We start from the raw sequence: 23,596 nt of genomic DNA, 5'->3' as shown, positions 1-23,596 counted from the left end.
CTGGGAGAAAAAGCTCACTGGGCTGTGTGCCCCAGCGTCCTGAGAGATGAGGTGCTTGCCAAGTCTTCTCTCTGGGAGCCAGAAATGTAAAGCAGATAAGGTAAATTGCATTGTTGTTTTGGTTTGGACCTGAGAGGCAAACATCCAATTTGAGATCAAATAAATGGATTCTGGGCCTGAATAAGCTGATTAAATAGGATTCACTCTAGAGCAGTCTGAAAATTAGAAAGAAGCACTGCAAAGTTTTGCCTTTACTTCCTGGGCTAAAAAGGAGAAGCTCCCCCAACGAGGGGACCCATTTATACCAGATACGATGTTTTACAATTAGAAAAGTACAACTACAGACTTGGGAAATAGAAAAGAGTCTTATATAATTTTGACTTTAATGAAGATAAGCAGAATTTAAATTTACAGCACCAATGTTTCCAAAATAATGACAGCTAACATTTATCGAGTGCTTACTATGTGCTTGACACTATTTAAAGTATGTAATAATTACATAATATTTCTTAACTCACTGCTTGAAAAAATAAAAAACAAACCCAAATACCCCAAATCCTCTGAGGTAAGTGTTATTATCTCTCCTTTACAGATGAGAAAACTGCTGAAGAACAACCAGTATGTGCTGGTGCTAAGATGCCCACCTAGGATGTCTGTCTGACTCCAAAGCCTATTTACTCAACTATTAGTCTATCTAGAAAATAGTCTTACCTTCAATGTACTTAGTAATACTTAACAATGTACAGTATTAGTCAAAAAAATTACAGGATCTTTGTGTCTCACCTATAATGTAGCCCATGCCTTTTTTCCTTCTTAGTAGCTATCCCTAGTCTCTATAGAATTTCAAGTTGTTTGAGAATCAACATCTCAAAGAGGGGCACTCCTTGGTCCTAGGAGGTGAACCATGATTAATTTGAGCCACTAAGGCAATCTTGTTTCTCTTTGCTGGGGATTGGAGGGCATGTAACACAGAGAACTAGCCACTGAGAACTAGAAAAATTCTGCTGGCAGAATCTGCGGGAAATTTTGCTCCATGATAAACAGAGCATGAGGAAGTCTGCTGCATTTTCTCTTTTTCGAATGGGAGTGTGTAAAGTATGATGCTTGGAGTTGAGGCAGCCATTTTAGGCTTGTCTGCCTATGAACAAAAAGCCAATATGCTGAGGATGATAAAGCAGAAAAGGTTTTTAAAAGCCTGACTCTCTAATGACAGACTGAGCCAATAAACCAAACCTGGAATCCTCTATCTCCAGACTTTTTGCTACCTGGTATAATTACATATCTTTGATGCTTAAGCCATTATTAAGCATACATCACTGTATCCAAATGCATTCCAACTTACACATACATCTTTTGTCTATATATAGGCATATCATATATTTATACATTTTTCACCTTTCTTTATTCCAGTTGACTTTTAGCTGTGTAGCCAAACAAAACCAGTCAGTCAAGAAAGGAAAGGAAATACATTTTGAAAGCAGTTTATCAATACTCTTCTGGAAAAAAAAAAAAGTTCAAGATTTCTGTACTTTCATTTACCAAGCCCCTTCCTAAATTCACCTTAAATGCAGTCACTTGCAAGCTATGACTGAGCAGTAAACAAAATAAAATATACGCCCAGGTCCTTCCTTAGTAAAATAAGCAGTTTGAACCAGATGATTTTTAGGTAAATTTTAGCACTGACATTTATACTTTAAGAAATGTTTATCTTTTTTATTTATTTATGTATTTTTTTGAGACGGAGTCTTGCTCTGTCGCCCAGGCTGGAGTGCAGTGGCCGGATCTCAGCTCACTGCAAGCTCCGCCTCCCGGGTTCACGCCATTCTCCTGCCTCAGCCTCCTGAGTAGCTGGGACTACAGGCGCACGCCACCTCGCCCGGCTAGGTTTTTGTATTTTTTAGTAGAGACGGGGTTTCACCATGTTCTCCAGGATGGTCTCGATCTCTTGAGTTCGTGATCCACCCGTCTCGGCCTCCCAAAGTGCTGGGATTACAGGCTTGAGCCACCGCGCCCGGCCAAGAAATGTTTATCTTGTAAAAATTTCTAGCAATTACCTATAAATAATGACCACGTCTTTAAATACTTCATAAAATAGTAATAATTTCTCAAGAGTTTTAAATCTTTTCCCTCTACCTACCTCAGTTCCTCATCAGAAAAATGTGAAAAAATAAACTGATGCTCTCTAAGGTTCTTTTCATCTGGGGCATTCTTGAATCTGGCCAGAATCTGAAGTACCTGGTTCTAATCCTCACTGACTTCTACTCAAAGCTTATGTAGTCAGGTACCTGGCAATATGTAAATCGTACATAGCGCTTTCTGGAACACATACTTACTTTAATATTAAATTAAATATTTCCTTTCCTTTCTTGAATTAAAAGTTAATGGACTCACTTGGACTGTGAGCTCCTTATTCACCTTCTGTATTCTCAATGCCCAACACAACATATAGTATATAGTAGGTACTTCATAATTACTGATTTTCCAATAACGGCTACCACTTTTTGAGCATCTACTATTTCAAAGACATTTTGAAATAGGGTTTCTAAAATTCTCACAACAATCCTGCAGGAGTAGTATTTTTACATTTATCATCTACATAAAATTGGGCTGCCTACAGGTCAATCTCAGCATAGCGTCACATCCAAAATAAACACAAATCCAAACCCAACAACATTAAGAAATTGTGTAGGTCTTTAGTGAAGTCTATTACATTGTAAAACATACAGGAGAAACTCCCTGTACCTGTCTTCCCAAAATCTCAGTACCACGAACATCCCCAATTTCCACCTTTTCCAAACTCCCAAACAAAACTCTTGCCTCCTCCCAATTCTAGTTCTCTCCATTCGGTTCTCTTCTGTCCTTTCGGGAGTGGCCTCATGCCCTGTATGACCTAAATTAGTCAAAAAGTTTAACCTCTTCAAGCTCTCCAGTTTTCCCCAGTGTCCATTGATTTTCCCAAGTACACGCTACAAGAATTGATCGCACCAGTATTTGGACGCAGTCCTCTGATCCAGAGCCAGTGTCATTCCACAACACCACGCAATAGCTGTGCTTTGCACTGCTTATGCAAAGTTGCTCTGTCATGGATAGATATCCATTAACCAGTGACTGCCTCCAAACCACCTGAGGAAGTCCTTAAAAACACTTCTGCTCCTCACACCAGTCCCTGTGAGTCAGTGTCCTAGGGCAAGACCCAAGATTCCACATTTTTAACAAGCTTTCCAGGTGAAGCTGAGGCATAGTCAGGTTTTGAAGCACTCCTTTATACTGCAAAGGCTTTAGAATTGAGCTACAGAATAGCTCACGCCCATAGGAAAAGGAACATTCTACCCATTTTAATGTTTCATCTTCCCCTACAACATGATGTTCCAGACACACAGGCTGTCCTCAACGCCTGAACACCGTGGTTTAAAAATGTTAGTGGTGACGTGCAACTCAGAATGTATTCACCAGAGAAACTGTGACTGGAGATCCTAGCAGGCTGGGAGGGTGCTCAAGAGCTTTGCGTCCCTTCTCAAAATGATTCTGCGAGAAGATATGCATAGAAATCTCCACTGGGGCTATCAGGAAAAATGTACCCCTGACCCCAATTCCACTCCTATCTCAGGAGTTGATGGCACGAGGGGAAGTTCAGATGGTGACAGAGAGCAGAGAGTTCTAGTATTAAGGGGAAGAAGTCAGAAAAGGTGTCGTCTACAAAACCTACAGGAAGTAGACCCCCTGTAAGGAGGGATACAAACACCAAGATTTTCAGGGCCCCTGCAGTGGCTTCTCACACAGAGTCAGGGCTTTGACAGAGGGAGAAGGCATTCACTGCGCAGAAGAGGCATTTTGAGGAAGGGAAATAGGAGGGCTCAAGGCCTTAGATCCCTCAGGCAACTGTAGCCAGGGATCCTGTCCAGGATCAAAAAGATGGGACAGACAGGCATATCCCAAGGGCAAGCCTTTCCTCAAGCAAGTTCTCACTACAGAAGTTCCCTCTTCTGGGTCTTCCTCAAAGCTCTGCTCTCTTTAGAAAAGACTTCAGCATCAAGAGGTGCCATCAGACCCCTCCAAGGGTTTTAGTCACTGAAGAAAAAAGATTTGGCCTCATTATAAGGTGATCTTACCACACAGTTCTGAGGACATTTCGGGAGTGAGGACTAGTGTTATTTGAAACTCAATTGCATTGCATGATTAGTAGCAATGCTTGTCAACAAACATTTTTCAAATACTTACTGATGCACTAGGCCTGGGGAACATGCGGCAAGAGTGAATCAATCCTTGGCAGGGCATCGAGTACCAGAAATCAGAACACATGATCCGACAAGCATAAATGTCCTTATGAGTCTGCTGGAACAGAAAAATTGAATACAGAACTAGCTCAGATAATCCCAAACATTTGCTTGCTCAAAATAAGGCTGGGAAGGTCAGTGGGATCATTGATCACAACAGTCAATTGGGTCTGCAATATGTGGTTAAATCCAGTGTCACTAAAATGTAAGTTCTGATCCAACATCAAACATGGGTTCTGTACAGCCATATCTTTACAAGGGAATGAGATTTCACCCCTTCCCTATGGGACTTCCACAGCACATTGACAAATCAACATAATCACCTCTCGGGTTAGCTACAGGGACACGCACATGGGTAACTTTTGTTGTTGTTACTTTATGCTCCTCTACTTCTCATCCTTCCAGGTATACTCCCCACATCCTTTTTGTAGTGTTCCTACCTTCAATCTTGTTTTGAATGGACTGACATTGTTCTTCCTCTCCAAGAGTGCTTTGCAGAGTTAATTTAGGCAGTGGAATCCTTTTAGCAAAACAAAGCTTCCATGCAACTTCAATATTTTAAACATATAAACCCAGATCTCTGAGTCTCTGTCCTGTCTAGACCCTGTCCACTCTCAGAAGCAACTCTGACACCTTAGGAACACAGCTGCCCTAAAACACTAATCAGTACCAATTATTGCCTGTGAGGCAGAGACTGCAAATTACCGTTCCAGTACCGCTTTCTTCTTCCTCCGCAACAGAATTCAAATTAGGGTGGGAATGAAACCAACTAAAAGACTACGTCTCCCAGCCTGTCTTCCTGCCAGGTAAGGCCAGTCCTGTGACTAAAGTCTGGTCAATAAGATATAAGTGGAAAATATGGGACTTCCAGAAAGACTCCTAAAACTGAGAGTTGTGCCCTTTCTATCTTTCTATTCTTCCTTCCTGCTGCCTGGAATATGAGTATTCTGACTAGAACTTCAGCAGCCATCTTGGACCATTAGATTACTTTAAAGGTGATGTCTATGAACTAGAGAATATGGGGCAGAAAAGACAGACAGAGTCTGGGTCTGGATGACTTCATGGCACTGCTATTCCAGTTATGCCCTGCCTACCTCTGGACTTCTTTTTAGGGAAGAGAATAAGCCCCGTATGTTTGATGCAATGTTGTTCTGGTTTTTCCAAAATATGCAACCATATCAAATCCTAAATGATACAGAATCTGTCCATAGTTAACTCTTCCAGTGAAAACTTCCACTGCAGGTCTCGTCTTATATACTATATTTGGAAAAAAAAATTATTAAGAACTAGGATAAGAACGTGCAGCCATTATGGTATATACTATATGGATCAGATTTGTTTACAAAATTAATAATAATAGCTAGTGTTTACCGAGTGCTTGCTGTGTGTCAGGCTATCTGTAAGCACTTGTGCATACATTATTTTATTTAATGCCCAAATTAACCACCTAAAATAAGTAATATAATGGACAGTTTTCCAATGGGGAAAAAATGAGGCAGAGAGGAGTTAATAACTTGCCTAAAGTCACACAGCTAGTTAGTTGCAGAGCAGAGATTTGAGATTACATCTCTCTTTCGTAACAAGGTCCAAATATAAGGGGACTTAGAGTCTAAGCAAAATAAATGAGTAGATAAAAGGAACTTTTGAATGACTTTATAATAAAGACAATTTAAGCAGTGTACTTTAGCCTAAGATTTAAATTATGTTCACTTTCACGATCTAAACTTTAGATTGAAAAGCTCTGAAATCAAATTGACTTGGGTACAAATCCTTGCTCTATGTCTTCCCAGAAGTGTGATCTTGGGCAAAATTCATCAGCTTATCTAAGCTTCTGGCTGTCATGCACAGTAAGGTGTGAATTGATGAGATAATGCATAAGAAGTTTATGACACAATGCCTGCAATGATGAAGAAGCTATTATCAATCTCGTGACACAGGCAAGGTGAAATGAGAACAATGAGTAAGAATCAATCGACTTGTTTTATGAAAGAATTTGAAAATAACTCCTTGGAGAACTGGCCTAGAATAGTAAAATGTTTATGATGTTTGAGTGCACATTGACAGTGAGAAGCTGAGCAAGACACTTCCTCTTTAGTCTCAGTTTTATTATCTGTAAAGTGGGAAAAACAATATTTTCTACACAAGGTCATTGAAAGAAAGAAATGATTACTGCAAAGTGCTACACCACACTAATTATCATTATTAACCTCCACTAGCCCTTGCCACTTCTTAGTTTTTCCACATGAAGTGATAAAATGTCTATCCCACTTTCTCGTTTTTCACACGTCAACCTGTTACTGGGGTTTCTTTCATACTATAAAAAAATCAGTCACGACACTTATGATTCAGAAATGTTAACCCTAATGTATGTAAAAGAATAAGAATTGGATGACAGAGAAAAAAACAGTGGCAAGCACACAAGAGTGGTATTTTTTATAGGAAAAGTGATAATTTCTGAAATTATAAAGTCTGTTAAGAGACTGTATCAAAATTTAAAACTTTTATGCATCAAAAGACACAAAGAACAGAATGGAAAAGCGACATACAAAATGGGAGAAAATATTTGCAAATTATGTATCTGATTGAGGAGTTGATATCCAGAATATATAAAGAATTCCTACAACCCAACAATGACAAAAAACCAAATACCCTGATTTAAAAATAGGCAAAGGACTTCAACAGACACTTCTCCAAAAAAGATACACAAATAGCCAACAAGTATATAAAAAGATGTTCAACATGACTAATTATTAATGCAACATAAATTGAAACCACCATGAGATATCACCACGAAGCCATTGGAATGGCTACTGTCAAAAAAGAAAAAAAAAAAAAAAACAGAAAATAACAAGTGTTGGTGAGGATGTGGAGAAATTGGAACCTTTGTGCTTTGTTGCTAGGAATGTAAATGGTGCAGCCCATCAAAAAGCTAATCCACCACAATCACCAAATAGGCTTTATCCCTGTGATGCAAGGTTGGCTCAACATACGCAAATCAATAAGTGTGATTCATCACATAAACAGAACTAAAGACAAAAACAACCACGTGATTATCTCAAAAGATGCAGAGAAGGCTTTTGATAAAATTCAATACCAATTCATTAAAAACTCTCAATAAATTAGGTATTGAAGGAACATACCTCAAAATAATAAAAGCCATCTATGACAAGCCCACAGCCAACATCATACAGAATGGGCAAAAGTTGGAAGCACTTCCCTTGAAAACTGACACAAAACAAGTATACCTTCTCTTACCACTCCTATTCAACATAGTATTGGAAGTCCTGGCCAGGGCAATCAGGCAAGAGAAAGAAAGGCATCCAAAAAGGAAGAGAGGAAGTCAAACTAGCTCTGTTTGTAGATGACATGATCCTATATCTAGAAAACCCCATAGTCTCAAAAGCTCCTTCAGCTGATAAATAGCTTTGGCAGTTTCAGGATATAAGATCCACATACAGAAATCACCAGCATTCCTATACACCAACAACAGCCAAGCCAAGAGTCAAATCAAGAACACAATCTCATTCACATTTGCCACAAAAATAATAAAATACCTAGGAATACAGCTAACCAGGGAGGTGACACATCTCTACAACGAGAATTACAAAACACTGCTCAAAGAAATCAGAGGTGACACAAACAAATAGAAAAACATTCCATGCTCACAGATAGGAAGAATCAATATCATTAAAATGGCCATACTGCCCAAAGCAATTTAAAGATTCAATGCTATTCCTATCAAACTACCAGTGTCATTCTTCACAGAGCTAGAAATAACTTTTAAAATTCACATGGAACAAAAAAAGGAGCTCAAATAGCCAAGGTAATCCTAAGCAAAAAGAACAAAGCTGGAGGCATCATTCTACCTGACTTCAAACTATACCACAGGTCTACAGTAACCAAAATAGAATGGTACTGGTACAAAAACAGACATATAGACCAATGGAACAGAATTGAGAGCCCAGAAATAAGGCTGCAGACTTACAACCACTGATCTTTGACAAAGCTGACAAAAACAAGCAACGGGGAAAGGACTCCCTGCTCAATAAATGGTGCTGGGATCTGGCTAGCCATATGCAGAAGATTGAAACTGAACCCCTTTGTTACACCATGTACAAAAATCAACTCAAGATGGATTTAAAAACTTAAATATGAAACTCGAAACTATAAAAACCCTAGAAGAAAACCTGGGCAATAACATCCTAGATATAGGAATGAGCAAAGATTTCATGACAAAGACACCAAAAGCAATTGCAACAAAAGCAAAAATTGACAAGTGGAATCTAATTAAACTTAAGTGCTTCTGCACAGCAAAAGAAACTATCAACAAAGTACGTAGTCAACCTACAGAATGGGAGAAAACTTTTGCAGCCTATGCATCTAACAAAGGTCTAACATCTAGCATCTATAAGGAACTTAAAGAAATTTACAAGAAAAAAATGAACATCCCTATTAAAAAGTGGGAAATGACATGAATAGGCACTACAAAAGAAGACATACATCTGGCCAACAAACATATGAAAAAAGTTCAGTATCACTGATGATTAGAGAAATGCAAATCAAAACCACACCAGTCAGAATGACTATTATTAAAAAGTCAAAAAACAGCAGATGCTGGTGAGGTTGCAGAGAAATGGGAATGCTTTCACACTGTTGGTGGGAGTATAAATTACTTCAACCATTCTGGAAGACAATGTGGTGATTCCTCAAAGACCTAGGAGCAGATATATCATTTGACCCAGCAATCCCATTACTGGGTATATACCCATAGGAATATAAATCATTCTATCATAAAGACATATGCACATGTATATTCACTGCAGCACTATTCACAATAGCAAAAACATGGAATCAACCTAAATGCCCATCAATGACAGATTAAATAAAAAGAATGTAGTACATATATACCATGGAATACTATGCAGTCATAAAAAAGAACTAGATCATGTCCTTTGTGGGAATGTGGATAAAGCTGGAGGTCACTGTCCTTAGCAAACTAATGCAGAAACAGAAAACCAAATACCATATGTTCTCATTTATAAGTGGGAACTAAATGATGAGAACACGTGGACACAAAGAGGGAACAGCAGACACTGGGGCCTACTTGAGGGTTGAGGGTGGGAGGAGGGAGAGGATCAGAAAAAACAACTATTGGGTACTAGGCTTAATATGTTGGTGATGGAATTATTGGTATAAAAAATCCCTATAACACAAGTTCTCCTATAAAACAAACCTACACATGAACTCCCTGAACCTAAAAGTTTTATTTTTTAAATAAAATGGTGCAGCCACTATGGAAAACAGTATGATAATTCCTCAAATCAATAAAAAATGTAATAGTCTCTCAAAAATATTAAAAATACAATTACTCTATGATCAGCAATGTCAATTCTGTGTAAATACCCCAAAGAGTTGAAAGCAGGGACTCAAACAGTTGTGCACCCATGTTCATAGCAGCACTATTCACAAAAAGGCAAGAGGTGGAACCAACCCAAACACTCATTGACAGATGATGGGATAAACAAAATGTGGTATTTACATACATTGGAATATGATCTACCCTTAGGAAGGAAATTCTGGTACATACTACAACATGGATGAACCTTGAGAGCATTATGCTAAGTGAAATAAAAACAACACTGTTGCAAAAAAACAAACATTGTAGGATTCTGCTTATATGAGGGACCTACTGTAATCAAATTCATAGAGATAGAAACTAGAATGGTGGCTGCCAGGGGCTGGAGGAAGGAAAGGATGAAGAATTGTTGTTCAGTGTACATAAAGTTTCAGTTTCACAAGATGGAAAAGTTCAGGAGATTGGTTGCATAAGGAATATATTTAACACTACTGAACTGTACACTTAAAAATGGTTAAAATAGTACTTTTATGTTAGTGTATTTCATTGCAATAATTTGTTTTAGAAACTGCTGTAGAAGTACAGCAATAGGAGGAGAGTGAAAAGGACACCCCGGAAGAAAGAGCAGGTGGCAGGAGTGCAGCAGCATTATGTGGGTGTCAGTGATGCATTTGACAATGACCTCCATAAAAGTTGTGCTCCAAATTAAATTGGCCTGTTTTTGAATGCTCTCGTCTAAGTGGAATGCTGGCAGGGTGAAAACACTGCATAATCAGGAGTAAATAGGAACTACATCTGGTTGGGAAGCAAAAGGTCCACTGGGGCATGTCGGAGGCTGATGTCAGAACTGGCCTTGTTTAACAAACTCACTAATGACCTAGAAGAAGGCAGAAACAGCCACTGCTAATGAAATTTGCAAAGATATGTTGTCAGTGTCCTGGACTTGGCCATAATGGCATAAGCATTGCTGGGATGCAGAGCGATCTTCCACTAGGTAGTTAATTGGATTAAACCAACGACTTCCTGGGATATATATAAACACTTGCTCAATTCTAACTCTTATCTCCAGAGCAGAAAGCAAATTCTGAAATGTGATGCAGTTCATCAAACTATATGTGATAGAAGCCAGTGGAAGAATAGTGCTTCCCAAAGCACAATTCTGCTTGTGTTATTTACCTGTAGGTAGAAGGCAATGGAATCTACATATAAAAAAGGATATAAGAAAGGACAAGGTGAGAGACACAGGGGACATATACTGTTTCTTTCATGGAGGGAAGTGTGGGCAAGATGCCCACAAAACCTAAATGAGCAAGGGCTCTGATGTTTGGCACAGGTTTTGCCATCCCCTCTATGCTGCTTAAAACCTGTCAGTGGTTCCCCGGGGACCTTAAGAGACATCTCAGATTCTTGACAATGCCCTGAATGATCTAGCCCCTGCCTACCCACCCAGTTTTTCTGTGCCACTGCCCTTCTCACTCATGCAAGAGGCATCTGCTATTTTGCCTGCCCAGTAGCAGTTTCCTTCTTCTGCCAACAGCACCACAATTTTCTTTGGCAGATTCACTCCTTCCCCACTCTGAGTCACCATTCCACCCCCTGTCACTGTGCTTGGTTCGGGATGGACAGAGGACTCAAGCTGTGACCATCTGACTCCATCACAGAACTTTTAAAAGCAACTATTGCTAAGTAGCAGTTCTCCTTTTGATGAGGTTGGCTGCTGTGAGACTGACCTCAGCCTACAGGGTTTCTCAGAGGAAGGTGCTGTCGGTGTTTTGAGCAGGACAGTTCTTTGTTATGCAGAACCATCTTGCATGTTATAAGCATTTAGCATTTCTGCCTCCGTGCACTAAATTCTTAGTATTTTCTTTTTATTTTTTCTTTCCTTTTTTTTTTTTTGTTTTTGTTTTTGTTTTGGAGACTGGATCCCACTCTATTACCCAGGTTGGAGTGCAGGAGCATGAACATGGCTTACTGCAAGCTCAACCTCCTGGGCTCAAGAGATTCTCCTACTTCAGCCTCCCAAGTAGCTGAGGCTACAGATACATACCATCATACCTGGCTAATTTTTTAAAATTATTTCTAAAGAGAGGGTTTCACTATGTTGCCCAGGCTGGTCTTGAACTCCTGGGCTCAAGCAATCCTCCCACCTTGGCCTCCCAAAGTGCTGGGACTACAGGCATAAGACACTGCTCCCGGCCCTGTAGTACTTTCTGAATCACTGTGACAAAGACAAAAAAAAAAAATGTCCCTTCACACCCACACCTAAATACCAACCCATGGCTAAGATCTACAAGATACCATAGAAATTTGGCCATGAGATGAAAATCTGAGAGTGAGTCACTTTGCGTGGGCACTACCTTCCCATCTTCATGGTCCTCAGCTTGCATGTCACTTCCTCAAAGAGGCCTTTTCATATCTTCCCCACCCAAATTATGTCCCTGTCATGATTGCTTATTATGTAGAGTATTGTACCAATTTGCAAATACATATTTAGTTGTGTGGTTGTTTGTTCCATATCTGTTTTCTCCCACTAGACTGTAAGTTCTATGAAGAAAAGGGCTATCTATTCTGGTTTCCAATGACTGGCATTCAATAAACTTTTGGATAGAAAGGAGAAAGGAAGTTGCTAGGGTCTGAATGTTTGCTCCCCACTCCAATTCATGTGTTGAAATCCAAATATCCACTGTGATGGTATTAGGAGGACGGGCTTTTGGGAGATGATTAGGTCATGAGGGTGAAGCCCTTATGAATGGGATTAGAGCCCGTATAAAAGAAGCTCCAAAGAGGTCTCTCACCCTTTCTGCCATCTGAAGTTACAGCGAGAAAAGAGCTGTCTAAGAGGAAGCAGACCTCATCAGATACCAAACCTGCTGGTGCATTGATCTTGGATTTCCCAGACTCCAGAACGATGATAAATAAATTGTTGTTGTGTATAAATCATGGCATTTTGTCTATAGTATTTTGTTATAGCAGCCTGAATGGACTAAGATAGAAGGTTGCTTGGAAACTAGGAACATTTAGTGACTAGGGTCTCAAGCCAAGCCACAAAAGCCTGCTTAATTTGAGAACCTAAAGTGTCATCTACACTGTTGTTATGGGAGAAGAGGAAGAACTAAGATTGACTATACAGTCACAGAAGCCTATCTGCCTTTCTTTAAAACCAGCTCTTGAAATTCCCCTGGCTCCCATGGGAACAGGCCCCACTTCAGAGCAGCAGGGGCTGGAAGCTGGAGGTGGAGGTTGGGGGTCTGGTAGCAGCCAGCGCCCACTCCTCTCCTCTCTCCCCGCAGCCTTGGCAGTGGTGTCAAGAGCTCCACTAGTGGGGAGAGAGTGTAGGGGTGACAAAGGAATCACTTGACCCACTGTGGAAATCAGACACCTGTCCTTCTTGGGAACATAGGTTGTTTTGTGGTCACCCAGCACTATTTCCCCACTTCCTAACATATTTCTGTCCCCCCAGGAGCATAATCTACCCCACTGAAGGTAGCCTTGGTGACATGGGAAATCTAAATGCCTGCCTTCACTCTGGAAGCCAATACATTAGATCCCTCCTGCTATGGCTGTCATACAATGGAGCAACTAACAGATTCTCTCCTAGGACTTCGAATCTTGAGTGAGCAATATAAAGCCATGAAACAAAACAAAACAAAAAAAACAGACTGAAGAACATTCATCCTGTAACGTGACTCTGACCAAGATGTTCCTGCTGCTTGACCAGTATTGACTTCTAGTTTCCTGGCCCTCCAGGGGTGCCCTGACTGCTGCCCATTTCCAAGTCTAGTTCTCTAGGCTTTTCTCAATTCCTGGACAATCAGTATCATTCCAATAAAGTTATCTTTGTCAAAAATACCAGGGCCAGAGAGTTTGTCTGCAGTGCAAGAATCTGGATGGATTTCTAAGACCTGCTCAAGTCATTCACTGCAGTTTCATATTTCCATTCATTCATTCCAAATGCAGCTAATGAAATATGATTATGCCCCATGCACTGTGCCAGGTGCTAGGTACAAAAAAACAAACATGATTCAAGCCCAGGGCTAAAAGGACACACTCTGCTGAGGAGGCAGAGAAATAAATCAGCAATTAAAATTGAAGTGATATAATCAGTGGCAGAGTCCTGGGAAGATGGTGATCTGAACTCAATTCTCTTCCCTTCAGTCACATTTTCTATTTATTTTCAAAGAATCTGTCTGCCTCTCCCAATTCTAATGACTTCTAGGGCCTATGGTTATCAGACTCAAGTGAAGATTTTGGTACTGCGGAATATCTGCAAACTCTCCCCAGTGGGCTGAACAGGAGCATGGGGAAGCCAGAGGTGGAGAGCTCCAGAGTGGGATCATAAAGCCCAAGATCACAGTAAGCCCTGGGGGAGGTTGCCTGGGTTTCCTGACCCTAAGAGGCCAGGAAGGATAGGACTGGCAGACTGGGTCCTTCCTGCCCAAGAGGCAGGAAGAGCATGAGAAAACTAGGGAGCAAGGAGGCTGCTTCTGGGGCCCTGGAAATCTGCCACCCTCCACACACTCCCCTAGCCCACAGAATGAAAGACAACATTTCCTTGCCACTATTGAGGCTGCTGCCACATGAAGGACTTAAACAAGCAGCACTTGTTTCTCATCTGGCTGGCTGAGAGAGAAGTATGCATCAGAAGAAACTGAACACATGCATAGCAAAATAGAGCTGCCAAAGAAGAATGCCAACACTTTGCATATGAAAATTAGTACTTAAGGAGATCCAGTGTAGTACACACAGCAACAGTAACAACAGTGAAATAGTCTTCTGTAGTCAAAGAAAACCTCAACTAAAAGATTTAGAAGAGAAATCAAAGCAGAGGGTGGTCGTGGTCAAGACTTGAATTAATGGCCTGGATGATCAAATAGGAGAAATATTTTAAGTATGAAGAAAAAAATAAATGTAAATTGTGAGGAAAATATAAGAGACTTGGGGAATATATCCGTGAGAACCATAGATGTTCTAGAAGACAAAAAAAAAAAAAAAAAAAAAAAAAAAAAAAAAAAAAAAACAGTTATACTTAAGTAAAGCCTCTCTGAATTCTGACATGACTGAAGAGAAAAGAGACATACCAAGGAATATCCTAGTAACATTTCAAACTGCGTAAAAAGAAAAGTCTGCCAAGCAGTCAGATAAAAAGAGAATAAGCTCTATAAGTCAAAAATAATCAGACTGGCATCAGTTTTCTTTACTGTAGCCTTAGAACATGAAAAATAGTAAAATAATATCCATGGACACTGGGAGACTGCAGCAAGGATCCTACATGCAGTTAAAATTATTCACTTCTCAGAATGAAAGAAAAATGCATGAGAACACGCCAGTAATAGAGTTTATCACCCCCTAACCCATCTTAGGAAAAGGAGCTACGGAGACTATCCACATACAAAAGAATGAAGTTAACACCATAGTTAACTACTTAACACCATAAATTAACTCAAAATGGATCACAGACCTAAAGATAAGAGCTAAAACTTTAAAACTCCTAGAAGAAAACATAGGAGTAAGTATTCATTACCTAGAGTGAAGCATTGGTTTCTTTTATTTTTGTATTTATTATTTTTTATAGAGACAGGGTCTTACTCTGTTGCCCAGGCTGGAGTGCAATGGTGCGGCCTTGGCTCACTGCAACCTCTGCTTCCCAGACTCAAGTGATCCTCCCACTTCAACTTTCCAGGTAGCTGGGACTACACATGCACACCACCATGCCTGGCTAATATATATATATATTTTGTAGAGATGAGTTCTTGCCATGTTGCCCAAGCTGGTCTCAAACTCCTAGATTCAAGTGATTCATCCACCTCAGCCTCCCAAAATGTTAGGATTATAGGCATGAGCCACCACGCCCAGTCAAGCAATGGTTTCTTAGACATGACACCAAAATCACAAGAAAAAATAGTCAAATTGGATGTCATCAAAATAAAAATATTTGTGCTTCAAAGGATACCATCATGAAAGTGAAGAGACAACCCATAAAATGAGTGTTTGCAAATCATGTATTTGACAAGAGATTTGTATCAAAAATACTTTCAAAACTCTTTTCAATTCCATATTAAAAATGATAGACAATCCAATTTTAAAATGCATAAAGGGTCTAAATAGGCATTTCTTCAAAGAAGGTATATACAAATAGCCAATAAACATATGAAAAGAAGCTCAATAACATTATTCCATTATTAGTCATTAGGGAAATGCATATCAAAACTACAATGAAATACTACTTCACAACTACTGGGATGGCCATAATAAAAGACAATAACAAATGTTAGGGGGATTGAAGCCCTCATATGTTGGTGATGAGAATGTAAAATGGTTTGGTCACATGGAAGATAGTTTGTCAGTTCCTCAAAAAGTTAAACATAGGGTTATCATATGAACCAGCAATTCTACTCCTAGGCATATAGCAAAGAAAAATGACAACATTGATTCACACAAAATCTTGCACATGAATGTTCATAACAATATTATTTATAAAAATCAAAAAGTGGAAACAATTCAAATTCCCATCAACTGATGAAAGGGTAAGCAAGATGTGGCATATCCAAATAATGGAATGTTATTTTGCAATAAAAAAGAATGAAGTATTGATGCATTCTGTAACATGGGTGTACCTTGAAAACATTATGCTAAATGAAAGAAGCCTGCCACAATGGATCATATATTGTATGAAATGCCCAGAAGAAGCACATCTATAGAAACCACAAATATATTAGTGATTGTCTGGGGCTAGTGAGGGTAAGAGGGATGAGAATAGGTAATAGGCTAATAGGCATAGGTTTTCGTTTGAGGGTTGCAAAAGTGTTCTAAAGTTATATCGCAGTGACAGTTGCATGAGTGAACATACTAAAACCCACAGAACTGAACACTTTATGTGAATTATATCTCAGCAAAGGTGTTTTTAAAATTATTATTATCATTATTGTTATTATTTTGAGACAGGGTTTTGCTCTATTGCCCAGGCTAGAATGCAGTGGCACAACCACAGGTCACTGTAGCCTCCATCTCCTGGGCTCAACTGATCAATCCTCCCGCCACAAGCATGAGCCACTGCTCCAGGCTATTTTTTTTTTAAAGACAGAGTCTTGCTATATCACCCAGACTGGTCTCCAATTCCTGGGCTCAAGCAATCCTCCCACCTTGGCCTCCCAAAGTGCTGGGATTACAGTGTGAGCCATTAAGCTCAGCCAAAAATTAATTTTTTCAACTATACTACCCACATTTTCAGAAAATCTAAGGGGGACTCAGCCAGGTGTGGTGGCTTACACCTGTAATTCCAGCACTTTGGGAGGCCGAGGTGGGCAGATCACCTGAGGTCAGAAGTTCCAGACCAGCCTGGCCAACATGGTGAAACCTCGTCTCTACTAACAATACAGAAATTAGCCAGGCATGGTGGCGCACGCGTGTAATTCCAGCTACGCAGGAGGCTGAGGCAGGAGAATCACTTGAACCCGGGAGGCGGAGGTTGCAGTGAGTCAAGATCACGCCACTGTACTCCAGTCTGGGCAACAAGAGTGAAACTCCGCCTCAGGGGAAAAAAAAAAAGAAAGAAAGGAAAAAAGAAAATCTAGGGGGGACTCTAGCAAACAACCAATGAACTATAACAGACAATTCAAGAGGGAGGAAAAAAAATAAGAGAAAAAACAGTGTAAGCAAAGAGCTGTGAAATAACATGTGAATAAACCTAAGTGGATAATAATGTACTAAGAATATGAAATACATATGGTTTTTTTTTAAAGGATTCTTGAAATAGAAGGTATATACTACAAGGAAATAATTGTACGTACTTTTTTTTTTTTTAATTATTTTTTTGAGACGGAGTCTTGCTCTGTTGCCCGGGCTGACGTTCAGTGGCCTGATCTCGGCTCACTGCAACCTCCTCCATCTCCCAGTTCAAGTGATTCTCCTACCGCAGCCTCCTGAGAAGCTGGGATTACAGGCATACGCCACCATGCCCAGCTAATTTTTCATATTTTCAGTAGAGATGGCCTTTCACCATGTTACCCAGGATGACCTCAGGTGATCTGCCCACCTCGGCCTCCCAAAGTGCTGGGATTACAGGCGTGAGCCACCATGCCTGGCCATGTGTACTTTTAAAATAGCACTTTAAATGTTAGAAGTAGCAAAACCCAGCAGTTGAGATAGAAAAAGGAAAAGTAAAAACTTTTGAGTTCTCCTTTTATTAGGGTAGAGTAAAGCTGGGAATAGACTGTCTTGAAGGGGCATATAAACGTCTTGGTGGAGGAAACAGTACAGACATTGTTTTCTAATACTACAAAAAAAATGTGTCTGATTATCGATGTATAGAAAGTGAACCAAGTGCTAATAAAAGGGAAAGCAGACCGGTGCGGTGGCTCACGTCTATAATCCCAGCACTTTGGGAGGCTGAGATGGGCGAGGTCAGGAGTCCAAGACCAGGCTGACTAACGTGGCGAAACCCTGTCTCCACTAAAAATACAAAAATTAGCCAGGTGTGGTGATATTGTGCCTGTAATCCCAGCTACTCAGGAGGCTGAGGCAGGAGAATCACTTGAAACCAGGAGGCAAAGATCACGCCACTGCACTCCAGCCTGGGCGACAGAGCAAAACTCCATTTCACAAAAAAAAAAAAAAAAAAAAAAAAAAAGGAAAGCAAAGTAGAACTTTCAAATTAACAAGGCATGTGGGGATATGGGGAATAGGATAAAGAGCAGCTTGAGCAAACCAGCAAATATAAGAAAACAACACTATAAAATAACTTTTATATCTCTAATTTGAGTTTTTCTAATGCCTTCTCCATGGTTAGATGGGGCTCTGGGATTTTGGAAAGAACACTATAAAAGTGAAATGCCCTTCTTCTTGCATTACATCAGGGGTACATGATATCCACAAAACATCAACGATGATGTTAGTCTTCATCACTTCGTGCTTGCCAGGTTTCCCCATTACAAAATCACCATTATTCTCTTTCCTTACTCTATTCTTTGGAAGCCACTCACTGAATTTAGCCAACCCTCAAAAAGGCAGGGGCATGGGGGTGAGGCAGGAATTAAACTGAACTTCTGCAGTGGGGAGTACCTACATATATTATTTGGAATTCTGCAATCAAAATTTGTCTCTTCTCCCCCATATGAAATAAAATTTTTAAAAACATAAACATAAGAGGAATAAAGTCATGTATATAAGTCATTCTAATCAATGTGAAATGACTGAATTCCCACTAAGAATCAGAGACAAGGCCAGGCGCAGTGTAATCCCAGCACTTTGGGAGGCCGAGGCAGGTGGATCATCTGAGGTCAGGAGTTTGAGACCAGCCTGGCCAACATGGTGAAACTCCATCTCTACTTAAAATACAAAACTTAGCCGGGTGTGCTGGCATGCGCCTGTAATCCCAACTACTCAGGAGACTGAGGCAGGAGAATCACTTGAACCCAGGAGACAGAGTTTGCAGTGAGCCGCACGCCACTGCACTCCAGCCTGGATGACAAAGAAAGACTCTGTCTCAAAAAAGGAATCAAATGGCAAGAAACTGGCTATATGCTGTTTACTGTAAACATATCTAAAACAGTGAGGATATTAATTAATCAGAGGAATGGGCACTAAAAAACAATCCGGAAAGGCAGGAGCTAATATCAGACAAGGTAAATTTTCAATTTAAAAATATTAAACAGGAAGAAGGGAAAACATCATGTATTGAGACAAGGCATAGTCATACTTTATGAAGACAGTATGAATCGTAAACCTGTGTGCTTAAAGTACTTACAGCAGCAAAATACTTAAGACAAAAACTATTAGAAATGCAAAGAGAACTTAATATTTTAATATTAACTTAATATTTTAGATAGTGAGAGACATCGTTATACCTCTTTCATAGTTACACAAATTGAATAGACAAAGATTTTTAAAAGAAGGACTTTTAAAAAATAATAATCAAATCAGTAAAAATTATAATATAGATACATTTAGAACCCAAATCCACCAAACAGAGTACTTATTTTTTCTTATGCTCTTTGAATAATTATAAAAATAAATCATGTACTTGGCCACAAAGAATACCTTATATTCAAATATTTAAGGTAGATTTAACAATATTTAGTGGTCTACATTTTTTAGTCAAAATTCAATAAAAGTGGAAATGACTAATGCAAAGGTAATAAAAAGAAAATCCTAAATTTTGGAATTCAAAAGCTTTCATGACTAATCTTTGGGTAAAACAGAAAATATAAAAATATATGGTAGCTATAAAGAAAGCAATAAATATTAAATAACATAACACTTTATATACTTTATATCAAAACCTACAGACACAGAAAAAGCTGCACTCAGAAAAAAAAATGTATAGCTCTACCTGTGCTCTAAAGATGAAAATTAAAAGCCATTAGCACTTAACTTAAGGAATTTTAATGTGAACAACAAATAGATTAAGCAGGAGGAATCCAATAAGTATAAATACTGAAGTTAATAAAGTAGAAATTATAAAATTAGGATAACATATAAATAAATTGAAAAGCTGGTTCTCTAAAGAGAAAAATAAAATAGGTAAATCCCTTGTGTCCCAGATTAAGGAAAAAAGCTAGAAAGCAAAAATAGATAAAATTAGGAATAAGAAAAAAGATACAATAATAGCAACTTTGGAAAATATATATTAGAGAATACTACATTCCTTTTTATGAAAACCCAAGGTAATAGATAATACCCTAGACAAATATAAAGTAACAAAATTCATCCAAAAATCAATGAAAATTTTCAATAGACAATTTGTCACAAAAAGGATTGAAAAAAATAATAACCTACCATTTTTAGTAATCAGGATTAGAGAGATTTATGGTCAAGCCTCATTTAAATTTTAAATAGTTATCAGTATTTTGAAAGCTATGCTAAGGCTTAGGTAAGTATAGCAAGAAGACAATACAACCTTAACAGTAAAACTTGCTTTTAAAAAAGTATTACAAAGAACAAAGCTGTAAACCAATCTTACTTATAAATATCGGTGCAAATTTTAAAATAAAAATTAACAAATAGAAGCAAATACCATACCAAAAGTTGAAAGGTTTTCTGTTCAACAAACAAGCAAGGCTTGTTCTATGAACACAAGAGGATTCAAGATTAGAATCTATCAACACAATAAATTTTATTAACAGATTAAAAATAAACAGATAGCGTAATTATATCAGTAAAAGGTAAAAGGGCATTTGAAATCATTTAGCATGTATTTCTTTAAAAAAAGAAAACTAAGAAAAATCTAAGTACAATAGGTATATTATATTCCCATTAGGCAAAATAAACACTATTTACCAAAGCCAACAGCAAACATTATTCTAAATGTTAAAACAAAAAAAATGTTTTTTTAAATCAGAAATGCTTACTCTCAAGGTTAATATAATTCAACGCCATCTTGGAAGGTTTAGCCAAAGCAAAATAACAGTAAAATAATAATAATTGTCATAGGTATTGGAAAAGAAGAGATAACACTATGTCTTTTTGCGAATGGTATGATATATATAAATTAAGAGAAGAGATTTTGGCAAAGGGATGGATACAGGATAAATACACAAACTCAATAGATTGCAAGAAACAGATGCAAAGAGAAAAATTAGAAACTTAAGGAGAATGTAATAAAAATTTAAATATAGTGAGAAACTTTACTTCTTTTATATTTAGGCAAATAAACTAGACAAAGAAAAAACAAAGACAATCAAATCAGCAGAAATTATGTTATAGATATATAATTATAGCTAAACAAAAAATAAACATAAAAGTAATAAACTATTAGCTATTCTGGCAATAAGCACTTAGAAAATTTAATATGTAAAAATGTTTTATTTACAATAGTAAAAAAATCTGAAAATGCTTAAGAATAAATGTCACAACAAAAGCACAAGACTGATGTAGAAAAATATAAAATTTTAAAGGAGAAAAGTTATTGAAAAATATAAAACAATATGGAATAAATATATAGGTATAACATATCTCCACCTTAAAATTTTTTTAACATCAAAAAATATCACTGTGCCCAAAATTGGATGTCAGCAAGATAGCTGACCAGAAGCTACTAGAGCTCTACCCCCACAACTAAAAAAAAAAAAATAACCTTTTAACCAAAATGACTAATGGACTGTACCAGAGAACAGCAAAAACCCAGAAGTCCTGCAGAGCGCAAAAGTTCAGGATGGCCACAGACAGAAGGGGAGAAAACACCTTTCCCCAGCCACTCCATCCCCTCAATTGGGATCAGCTCAGAACCAGGAAGGATTTCTTTCTGCAAGTTAAAGGTAAGCAAGAGGACCCCAGTAACCCTCAAACCACTGTTGACTCCTACTTCTACTACTTTTATTACTAGAGACTCCTACAGTTCTCACAGGCTCTGAACCCAGCTGAGGGAACTCTCTGGAGTCCACATGCTGAGCTACCCCCAAAGAAGAAACCCATGCTGTTACTGCTCTGTGTCATCCTGCAATCAGAGCCACTGCTAGAGTGTGTCATGCACTGGGTACAAGTAGCCATTGCATTCCTCCACCCCCGAGGCTCAGCCACCGCTGCATTACACCGACCCAGTAGCACACCATACCCAAGCAGAATTGCTGCTATGCTCTACTTCCTAGAGCCAGTCAGCCACAGAGATATTCCATTTTCCCCATCCCAAACAGTGCTGCACACTCCCCTTAGGGCCAACCTGAAGCTGTGCCCCACTATTAGGGACCCAGAGCCTTAAACTACTAGAGCAGTTGTTTCCCTGGTACCACAGCCAAGGCCTACTTCAACCCCTGTGGACTTCAGGACTCATGAAGCACTCACAATCCTGGTCCCAAAGCAGATATAGCACTTCATCCCTCAGGGACCTTAGATACAGAATTTTATCCTCCAGGGACCTCAGGTTTTCTGCACACCAGAGCACTCGTGCCCCTGGTGCCACAACTGAGGCAGCACTCCATTCCCCCAACCCCAGATCTTCAGATTTCCTGCATACCAGAGCAGTCACATGCACCCCTATGCCACAGGTAAGGCAGCACTCTGCCCCCCCAAGGGACTTCAAGCTTCTGGCACAGTGGAGCTGTTGCACTCCACAGCACCATAGTTGACATGATGCCCCACCTCTAGGGATCTAGAGGCTCCACTGAACCATGTAGCTGTGCCTTTTGGGGCCAAATAGATATGGTGCCTCATGATTCAGGGAATCAGAGCTTTTATTGAGGTGTGCCACCCTGCCCTCCAGGCTGAACAGCCACTGTACCCCTCCTACTTAGAATTTGACAAGCTCCTCACAATTCAAGCTGTTATGGCACTGTGCCTTTCCAGGGAATGGAGTTATCACTGCACTGTTCCCCACCAGCCAAGGCCCAAGCCACAGCAGCACCTTGCCATTCCTGGGTCATTGCTGCTGTTGCACTTGGCCTCACAGAGCCTGGACTACTGCTATATCCCATTATCCCTGAATCCAGAGTCAACATTGTGTGGTACTTCATCCCCTGGAGTCTAAGCTGTCACTGTGCCCTGTTGGTTCTGGGACCTAAATTGCAGTTGTGCTCTGCTCCCCAGAGCTTGAGCCTCCAGAGCACTCATTTTCCCCTGGATCGAAGCCGTTACTTTCTCCCACCTCCCAGGGTCAGAGCTATATCATGCCTCCTGGGCTCAAGCTGCTGAGATATGCCACAGAATGACCAACACTGGCTTAGTGGGAGAACTGCATTCACTCATACCTTGGAGAGTAAACCTGTACCTCAAGTCTCAAGTGCTATAGTAGTTTCACAAGACCCTGAGTTCAGAAACCCAGCTCCATAGCACCTCTGAGCACCTGTGCCCTGGATTCTAGTGCTGCTATGACTGCCTGTGAACCATGTCAGACCCAACACCAAGAGAGATCTTCTCAGATAAGTCCCCACTGTGAGGAAGACGAGAATAGGAGGACTCCTAAATCCCTTACCCAAATAACCTATGCAGCCACCATCACTGCCACACATCCCTGTAACCTAGACTACTGAAACCTCCA

The 23,596-nt window shown here is 39.5% G+C and overlaps 1 long non-coding RNA gene across 7 annotated transcripts in view; it reads right to left on the bottom strand.

The window, feature by feature from the left end:
* LOC135964818 (uncharacterized) overlaps positions 1-23,596 on the bottom strand; it is a 147,971-nt gene that overhangs the window by 53,365 nt on the left and 71,010 nt on the right. For 4 of the 7 annotated variants that reach the window (XR_010577488.2, XR_012417902.1, XR_012417910.1 and 1 more), the window contains exon 2: positions 4,219-4,332. The exons of 2 other annotated variants lie outside the window; for them this stretch is intronic. This is a non-coding gene — a long non-coding RNA (uncharacterized lncRNA). The remainder of the gene's footprint in view (positions 1-4,218; positions 4,333-23,596) is intronic. One more of the 7 variants, XR_010577495.2, reaches the window with a different exon arrangement.

The sequence above is a fragment of the Macaca fascicularis genome, chromosome 1, assembly GCF_037993035.2.
Source record: "Macaca fascicularis isolate 582-1 chromosome 1, T2T-MFA8v1.1".
NCBI lineage: Eukaryota > Metazoa > Chordata > Mammalia > Primates > Cercopithecidae > Macaca > Macaca fascicularis.
The sequence above is the reverse complement of the archived record's forward strand: the minus strand, read 5'-3'. Positions and strand labels throughout refer to the sequence as shown.